Source organism: Gracilinanus agilis, chromosome 3 (assembly GCF_016433145.1).
Source record: "Gracilinanus agilis isolate LMUSP501 chromosome 3, AgileGrace, whole genome shotgun sequence".
Taxonomy (NCBI): Eukaryota; Metazoa; Chordata; class Mammalia; order Didelphimorphia; family Didelphidae; genus Gracilinanus; species Gracilinanus agilis.
In genome coordinates this window covers 557760641-557769965 of record NC_058132.1, presented here as the reverse complement: position 1 = coordinate 557769965, position 9325 = coordinate 557760641, and positions in this window count along the sequence as shown.

Here is a 9325-nt window from a genome sequence, read left to right as displayed (position 1 = left end):
TATATATATAGTAGGAAACTGGAGTATGAGATATTTTGGCTGAAATCACAACTCATGATCTGATATTCTAGCCTGAACTGGAAATATCCAGATTTCTAACATGAAATAGAAAGAGGGGGTGGGGAGACAGGACAGAGAGGAGGAAAGAAAGGAAGGAAAGGGAAAAAAAGGAAAATCGAAAAGGCAATAAAATTTAACAGAAGCAATTTGGATAAAAAAATTATTATTTTATGCTTTCCAGATAGGAAGAAATTTTGTGTTATCCCTTGTAGGTATGGAAGATATCAAAGAGGAGAAAGAGAATAAGGGCAGACTAGAAGGGTTTTTATTTTTATTTTCCCTGAATAAGGTCTTCTTCATGCTAACTAAAGGAGGGAACATAGATGTGGAAGTGCTTAGACACTTCTGACCAAGAGAGTGGTTGGGAAATTCTAATCAGGGACTAAGGACTAATTTATAAATTAAAAGGTCTTTGGATAGTAGGCATTCCTGGAGTTCTGGAACTATGGACAAACAAATCCTAAGGGAAGTCTGATTACAAGAGAAAGAACTGGGATGAGTTAGAGAAGTATTTAGTAAAAGTGTAGAGCAATAAGTGACAAACACCGGAATGGGATTTGAAGCTTGTGTTCTACCTCTACCTCTGCAATTCACTTAAATAAACATTAATTAAGCCCCTTCTGTATTGAATCACTGTGTTTGGCATTGGAGAATGGAAGATATTAAAAAAAAAAAGGTACTACCCTCAGATTTTTATCCAGATTTACAACTACTCTGTGGAACATGTCAGAATTGTAGGCAAAATACCTAAGGGGACAAAAGCAATATTTTGAGTGCTGAACTTGCAACCTTAAAATGTAATGTGATGACAGTAACATCTTTTGATCTGTTGCTAAGTACTTTTAGAAACACATTAAGATTCAGGGCGAAGTTGTAAAGGTTAGCATAAGCTATTAAGAAAGAATAATTAAGAAGGAGAGTAGCAAGAAATATACTTTTGAGGAATTTTATTTCCTTTAACATTTCTAGAGGGAAATATATCCAAGTAATTAATTAAACATTGCATCTTTGTCTGAATAAAGATAGGTTTTTGATAATAAACAGGGTAGCAGCCATCTGGCATCAAGAGTCCGCCTCAGAGGGAGGAAGAACTGCAGCCTCTAATACATACTGGACGAATGAATCTGGGCAAGTCACCTCCTTTCACTACATTAGACACCATTCTAAGGTGAGGAGTTATTATTATTCTCCAAAAGAGGAAGGCGTGAACCTTAATACTTCCTTGGGAATTCCATACACTAGGGAAATCACAGGTATAGATAAAAACAAAATTAGACAAAAAGCAGCTAAAAGAGAAGTTCCTGGTTTAAAATCCAAGTGGATCCAAACAGAGAGTTCCTCTCTTGATTCTCAATGAAAAACATGTGCCCAACTTTGATGTCCTGCCCCCCAAAACTTGGACCTGTTATCCTCTTGCCACCTGGTGGTAGCATATGGTAATTGTGGTGAAAATTACTGATAAGAGAGAATTTAAAATTTTATATATTTGAACTGGGGAAAGAAAAATAAATAAAAGTGATGCCAGCTTTGTAACAATGAAAAATTACCCAATCAGTATTTAATATTGGTTTGTGGGTTTCTCATATCCGTTTCTCTCTCTTGTTATGATTAATTAGATTAACTTAGATCATAAACATTTATTTAAAATGGGAATCATTTTGTAGATAATTCATAAGGAAGAAATTATATTACTACATGGAAAAGGCATTTTTTGTCCATTCCTATGACAAATTATAGGAAGGACTAAAGTCAATAAATTAAAAATCACTACTTTGGTTTTTCTACTGGATGGCTTTAATTTTTCTGTTTTTCTTGTTTTAACTAATTTGTTCATACAGTTTACAGGGGTAAATTCTCTCCTTTTGTAATCATGCTTAGAAGTTTATGAAAATAATCTAAGCTTAATATTTGCAGCTGCAGACACATCTGGACTGACTTTGTTAAGGGAAAAAAAATAATTTACTACCTAGCAATTATACTACATGTTCTGTGAGTTGCTGTTGTGAGGGTTGTATATGACCAAAAGAAAGGGATCCCTTTTTCTTTTACAGTAAATAAGCAGAATTCTGCTATTTAAAACCCTCTGGGAATTTTTGGCTTATAAGATTGCAATGCTTCTTTTGTGGAAACTAACTCTCCTCTCAGTCATTACTCCCTCAAGGCCATTTCTACTTGTAAAGCTTTGTTAAATTATACTGTCACCAAAATATCCACCAGTTCAGATTTTCTATCTTTGTGTGGTTCATATTAGTTAGATATGTTAAGCAGATTATTGGCTCTTGTCACAAAGCTGAATTCTTACTTAATTAAGCTTCCAAAAGCTCATAAGTGGCAGGACTAATCTAACCCACTTATTTTCGCAGTGTGAAGGAGATAAAGAACTATTTTTCAATGAATACTGCGTTGCCCATACAACAACAAATAAATCAGATTCTCCTTCCCCTTTCCCTTTACAAAATATTTTCTTTTTATTCTGTCCTTTAGATGTAGGATTTAGATGTCTGTATATATATTCTTTAGGGTATGATTTCCTACCAAAAATAGATGAATTTGTTTTATGATTTCACCCCCAGTTCTTCTCTCTCTTAGCCAATACCTACTCCCTGTTCTCCCCTTCCAATAAGTGAAGCATCGTGTCTAGCTTGAGGTAGGTCATTGACTTCTTTCTCAGGATGCTTCCCTTCAAAATATCAATGTATGCTCTGGACCACGAATGCTTCACTCCCCCCCCCCCCCCAATAATATTTGATTCCTTGATGTTTCTCTCCTGGGGTTTATTTGTAGAATTTTGCTTGTCGTTCTGTTGGAGTAGTCCTTCCACAACTGCAGCTCAACCAAATTTGCCCTAGGTATAGGAATTCCTAAGATAAATGGTGGTCTAGAATGACTCAAGGTTCATGTCTTATATGACTTGGTTCTTTGTATGACTTTATCATTCTTTGGTATTGGCCTGTGATGATCAATGTAGAAACAATTCTCTGCTTCAGAAAAAAAAGATATTTTGGCTTCTCTTTCCCTCCACCCACATCTTTTTGCTCTTTCTTCCTCTCCTCTTCCATCCCCTTCAATGTTCTTTGCTCCTCTGGAAAAGTAACAAATTAGCCACCTGAGAAAACATGGGAAAATAGGTAGGGAATCTGGGCTGAGGAGTAAAATATGAAATGATTTCACCCTTTACAAGGCCATATGAAGATTTAGCAGGATGGATTTTCATTGTAGAGAACAGATGCTACCACACTTGCCATTTCCTGATCTGGAGAAGCAGAGCAGATTTTATTTCTAGGACTGTTGGTTGCTTCATTATATCCCATGTGCAGCTAAACTGTCTTTCTAAGAGCCTGGTGCATGCAGAGCCAACTTCTATATCCTCCCTTGGCTTCCACTCTACATGGCCCCTTCCTGCTGAATAAGGCCCTTTGAGAACAGATAGACAGTGCTTTATTATATCGTTCTGATTATGAATCTGTGCAATTTACAAATGTTTTGCATTTGACACCTGGAATTGTTTAAGGCTAATTTGCTGACATATGTGCATTTGCTAGAGAAGGCCAGGATCAAATAGCATCTTCCATCTGTGGATAGTATTACATCTATGGCTAAAAAATGAAAACACAAATAGGGCTCAACATGAAAACTGCCCGTACCATATTTTACAAGTAAGAGTCCATGTGCATTCCTTGGAAATGGCTGTTTTCTCTTGTGACTTGAGTTATTTCTTTTCAGATGCACAAGACAAAGCCATCACTTCTCTTCTAATATGAAATTTCATAGTGGTTGAATTGGCAGAAAGAAATAACTAAAGTTATAAGGAAGGCAGGCAAGCAAGCAAGCAGGCAGGTGACTTCTGCCATTGCAAGAACAATGACTTTAGCTTTCCATACATATTTTGGTATTTGAGAAGGCATTAGGAGGATTGGTCTTAGGCAAAATTGTGAATTAGATAAATTTGTCATCAGCTTCTCAGACTTGGGTCCCTATCCATTCTTCATTTATATTTGCACATTCCATTTCCTCCTTCTTCTTGTCCCATATAAAACTCTTCTTTTAGAAAGGATTTTCTTCAATCATTTATATATTTAAAATTATCTCTGAACTTGGAACAAAAATCTGTGTTTCTTTTTCTTGATGCTGAGAGGTAGAGAGACATCATTTGGTAGAAATAATGCACTTGGATTGAGGGAAACATTGAAAACTCTGCCTCTGACACTTACTGACTATATAACCAGTTCCTTAATTTTACTGATCCTCAGTTTCCTCTTCTGTAAAATAGAGTATAACACCTTTAACATCTACTTCACATATTAGTTATGAGGATTGTAAGGATGGAATTTGTGCAAAGGTGGATGGGACAGGAGGAGCCAGAGAAGGAGTGGCTGACAGTTGGTGACAGTTGGTGATAGTCAAGACCAGAGGGTATTCTGGGTAATTCTCCTGAAGAGGAGGAAGGAGAGAACTTCTGGCAGAGGACTGAGAGTGGGAGGAAGAGAACATCCCAGCTCGATTCAGTCCTGATGGCTTCCTGAGGCTCTTTCTTTGGACATTGATATCCTGATTCCCTGGTCAAAGATTCCATCGCATTTCACCCAGCAAGACTTCAACCATAGAGTAAGCTAAATTTTGGGACTCCATTTTGGGAGCCATCTCTTAGGTTCCTTCTCCCATTACCCAACCTTGCTGAGAGACACTTTCCGGTTTGACTTGCAATTATAGATAAGGATAGAAATAGAAACAGAAAGAGAAGGCGAGGGAGACTCTTAGGAGTGGGAACCCCAAAGGTTCCCACCTGAGTGACAGACCCCATAGAAATAGAGAAGAGGGCACCCCAAAATCCCTCTGCCCTTCACCCCTTTCCCCAATCCCTATATTGATATTAATAAAAGACATTCATTAGTTAGATAGTGTTCCAGAGTGCCTGAGAGACGAGGGGAAGGGGAATCACAGCTTGGTCTGGCTGCCTCCCTCTTGAAGCCAGACTACCTGCTGTGAAGTTGGCTAACCTCTGGGGAGGCTTGCATAAACCCCGCCCTCATTCAGAATCGGATTGGGGTCCCCCATACCTCATCTTATAAGGAAGCCATGCTCCCAACTCCTGTGGGGTGGCACGACCATCCAGGTCACCCAGTTTTGGGGTGACACCCCCTCAAAGTCTCCCTGAGAGTATATTCAGTGGGAGCAGAGAGCTAGAAGAGAGTCTCACCTCATAGACTTTTCTCTATCTCCTCTCCACCCCTATCATTAATTACTGGCTCTGTTAATTATTACAGTTTTGGCAGAGGCTCTCATTATTCTTATTGGATCAAGTGATACATTATATAAAGCATAATATAATTGTTAATTAATATTAAGTAGTTTCAGGTCTAATAAAACTGGTGAAGAGGGCATTTTTGTGTATAGGAGACCCTGAAATTATACCACATTTGTAGCCTTATTTCTTGTGGAGATCAAGGCTAGTTATCAGCTATTGAGCTAGTAAGTTATCATTCATTCTTTCTTTCAGAAAATATTTATGCAATGCCAAAGGATTCCACACCTATATAACTAATTAGGATTTGTAGATTTTTTTGTCTCAAATATACACATCAATGACATATACAGTTAAAAAGATTTAGGTGGTCCAATTAAAGTTTATTACCATTATTGATTAATAATCTAGTTGTAATATACAAAAGCAAAAGAAGTGTTATTTGGGTATAATCCTTTAGAATATTCTTGTGATGTGATATATTCTTAGAAACAATAATTTTTGAGCTGTCATAAGTAGACATTTAACTATATAGTAAAACTCTAGGATATATATTTCCTTGTGTTCAATTCAGAAAGCTTCTTCTTCTGATGAAGCCCAAGGTGCTTTACAAAAGAATTCACCTACATAGAAATGCCTACTGCTCTACTTGGGAACAATGTGATTCAACTTGAAAATGTTGAGTGAAATGATGTACTTGGATATAGACGATGGTATATGAATATCACTGTTCATTCTCAACCATCTTTCCATATCACTGAGTAAATGGAAGAATAAATCTGATTATGATTTAAATTTTTTTGTTAGTAAACCTCTCTTCAAATACAATTAGATGAAATGTTTTTTATGAAATGCCAGGAAACTTTTCACTGAGCTGTGGGAGTATGGGAAGAGGACTGGGCATTCACTCATATTTACTGAATGAGTGGATCATAGCCAGCCTATGATGTGATGTAAATTCATTGCCCTTTTCCACTCAAATGCACACTCTCCCAATGGATAATTGAAATGAATTTAATGTGTAAAACTCATTTATTTCAAATATAGAGATGATTTTTGTAAATTTTCTTCTAAGCTTGCAAAAGTGTTTGATGAATTTCTGAGCTTCAAGAATTCCTTGGCTCTAGCATGCTATAATTGTGGGTAATACTTTTTTTTCAGTGTATACCTAGATAATTTTTCTTTGCAAGGATCTCTCATTTTGGGTGTATAACCTATATATAAAAAGACTTATTTTTATGAAAATACAGTACAATTAAAATTCTATATTTTAGAGTACAGATTATTTGCTTCTGAGAAGACAGGTGTTATGTGTATGACTTAGAATAATGATAGATGGCCTTCCTGCACTCTGGTGTTGTTTAATGACCTGAAATTGCAGTTCCCTAGCCTCAATTAAAGACTCTTTTTGTTGCTTTATAAAAAATAGAATAAGAATAAGAATGGTATACTGTTAACTAGTTCCAGGCCTGGAATCAAGAAGATGAGTTTCCCTGAGTTCAAATGTGGTCTCAGACATTATCTCTCAGCGAGGTTGGCTCCCAAAATGGAGTCCAAAAACTTAGCTTACTCTATGGTTGAAGTCTTGCTGGGTGAGATGCGATGGAATCTTTAACCAGGGAATCAGGGTTTCCATATCCAAAGAAAGATCTTCAGGAAGCTCTCAGGACTGGATTTGAGCTGAGATGTTCTCCTCCTCCCTCTCTCAGTCCTTAGTCAGAAGACCCTTTTCTCCCCTTCCTCCTCTGAGCCTTTACCAGAATCCTTCTGGTCTCAATTGTCACCAACTGTCACCAACTCCTTCTTTGGCTCCTTCTGTCCCATCCCCCTTGTGCAAATTCCATCCTTACAGGTCTTGATGCATGTCAAGTGTGTATTTCTACTTCTCATTTCCATACTGAGACAGGTGGTCTCTGATTATGTGTTGGGATGGAAAGAATATTGACTTGGAGCCAGAGGACATTGGTTCTAATACTGACTTTTAACCTTTTCTCTTCTGTGACCTTGGGATACACTTTTCTCCATTTACAGAAAAAACAGGGCTTACGGATTTGTAAAATGTATGGAACTTTATTTCTAAGGCTCCTTCTAGTTTTACTCTTACAGTCTATAATTTCACCTGCCTATTCCCCTTTTATGATGGAATTAATTTGCCCATAATGTAGCATGGTTCATGGATAGGAAAGAAAAACAGAATTTATATGACATGGAATGAGTGGCAGCTTGGTAAGAAGTGTCTGCTTATGTTATGTGTGGGTTTGTTACAGGGGTATTCGATGGCAGCAGCATGGGAAAAGCTAGCTAATGAGGACAAGTCTTTCTAATTTTTCTTTCCTCCTAATACTACCCCAACCCTCTTTTCTTTTTTTAGTTTTTAATGTATTACTTTTGAATTGGCATTATTTGTTATTCTGTTAAATTTCTTGGGACAATGTTGGCCCTGAAAAACACAGAGCTAATGAAAGTTCATTGGTTTATAATTCACAGAAACCATAGAAAAGGACACACCAACCAGAGCAATCCTAGAAGCTTTAGCCATGTTATAGTAATTGATCAGTCAGGCAATAGTTATTTATTAAATACCTATTTTGTACCAGACATGGTGCTAAGCTCTGGAGATACAAAAAAGGTCAAAAGACAGTCTTTGCTCTCAAGGAATTCATATTCTAATGGATAATGATGTATAAAGAGAATCCAGAAGTCACAGATGACAACTGTATGTTGTAGGTGATTATTTCACAGAATCTCTGAGTTGGAAATGATCTTAAAATCAAATAGTCCCTGACTTTTTATGTCATATAAAGCATAACACATATGTTTTATATATGTAAAAGTGAAGTGACTTACCTCAAATTTCACAGTAGTAGATACAGGATTAGAATCCAGTTCTTCTGACCTGGCCATTTAACCCAACTGGTACCTGAATAAGAAGCACCTCTGTAACATCTTTGAGAAGCAGCTTTACTTAAAGAATGTCAATGAGGGGAAGTTAATCACTTCCAGAGGCACCCCAGTCTATTTTTAGACAACTCTGTTTAGGAAATTTTATTCTTACCTGAGGTCTTGAAAAACAACCCAAACCTACTTCTCTACAGTTTCTACCCTCAAATTACTCCTAATTCTACTCTCTAGGGGTCAAATAGATCAAGATGAATCCTTTGACCTAACAGCCTTTCACATACTTGAAATATATTTTGCTTACCAATTACTTTAATTCTTCAGGCTACAGTCTTGAGTTTTTTCAGTCCATGGCATATCATCTCCTTTCCTCTTATTATCCTGGTCAAAGAGGCCATTAATATTGCAGGAGAGTGAAAAAAGGAGAATTTTCACTTCATTTAACTCATTATCTTATTAACAGATTATTGGTTATTTATAAAAGTCTTTATGTGTTAGAGAAGGGAGGATATCATAGGATGATAGATTTAAAAGTATAAGGGATTCTAGAGGCCATCTGGCCATGAGTTCATAGATTTAGAACTGGGAAGGAAAAGAGGAATCTATTAAAGGTTTTTTTTTTAGCTTGAGGTTCACAGGCCCTGCGCCCCCTCCTCAAGGTGCCTGTGGTTAGATTTCAAGGAGTCTGTGAATTTGGTGCAGTCAATTGAGCACTGGACCTGCAGTCAGGAAGATCTAAGTTCATATTTGGAATTAGATACTTCCCAGTTCATGTCACCTTAGGGAAGTCACTTAACCTCTGTCTGCCACAGTTTCCTCAAATGAAAAATGGAGAAAATAATAGCACCTCCCTCCTAGATTTATCAGGATAATATACTATTTGCAAAGCACTTTGCAAACCTTAAAGCTCTAAGTCAATGCTATTATCATTTTAATATAACTTGTGTGATTTGTATAATATAAATTGTGTGATATGAATTTTATTTTATGCATTTAGAACATAATTCTGAGTAGGGCAAAGGCTTAGCTATATTGACATAGACTTCATCTCTCTCTCTCTCTCTCTTTCTCTCTCTTTCTCTCTCTCTCTCTCTCTCTCTCTCTTTCTCTCTCTTTCTCTCTCTC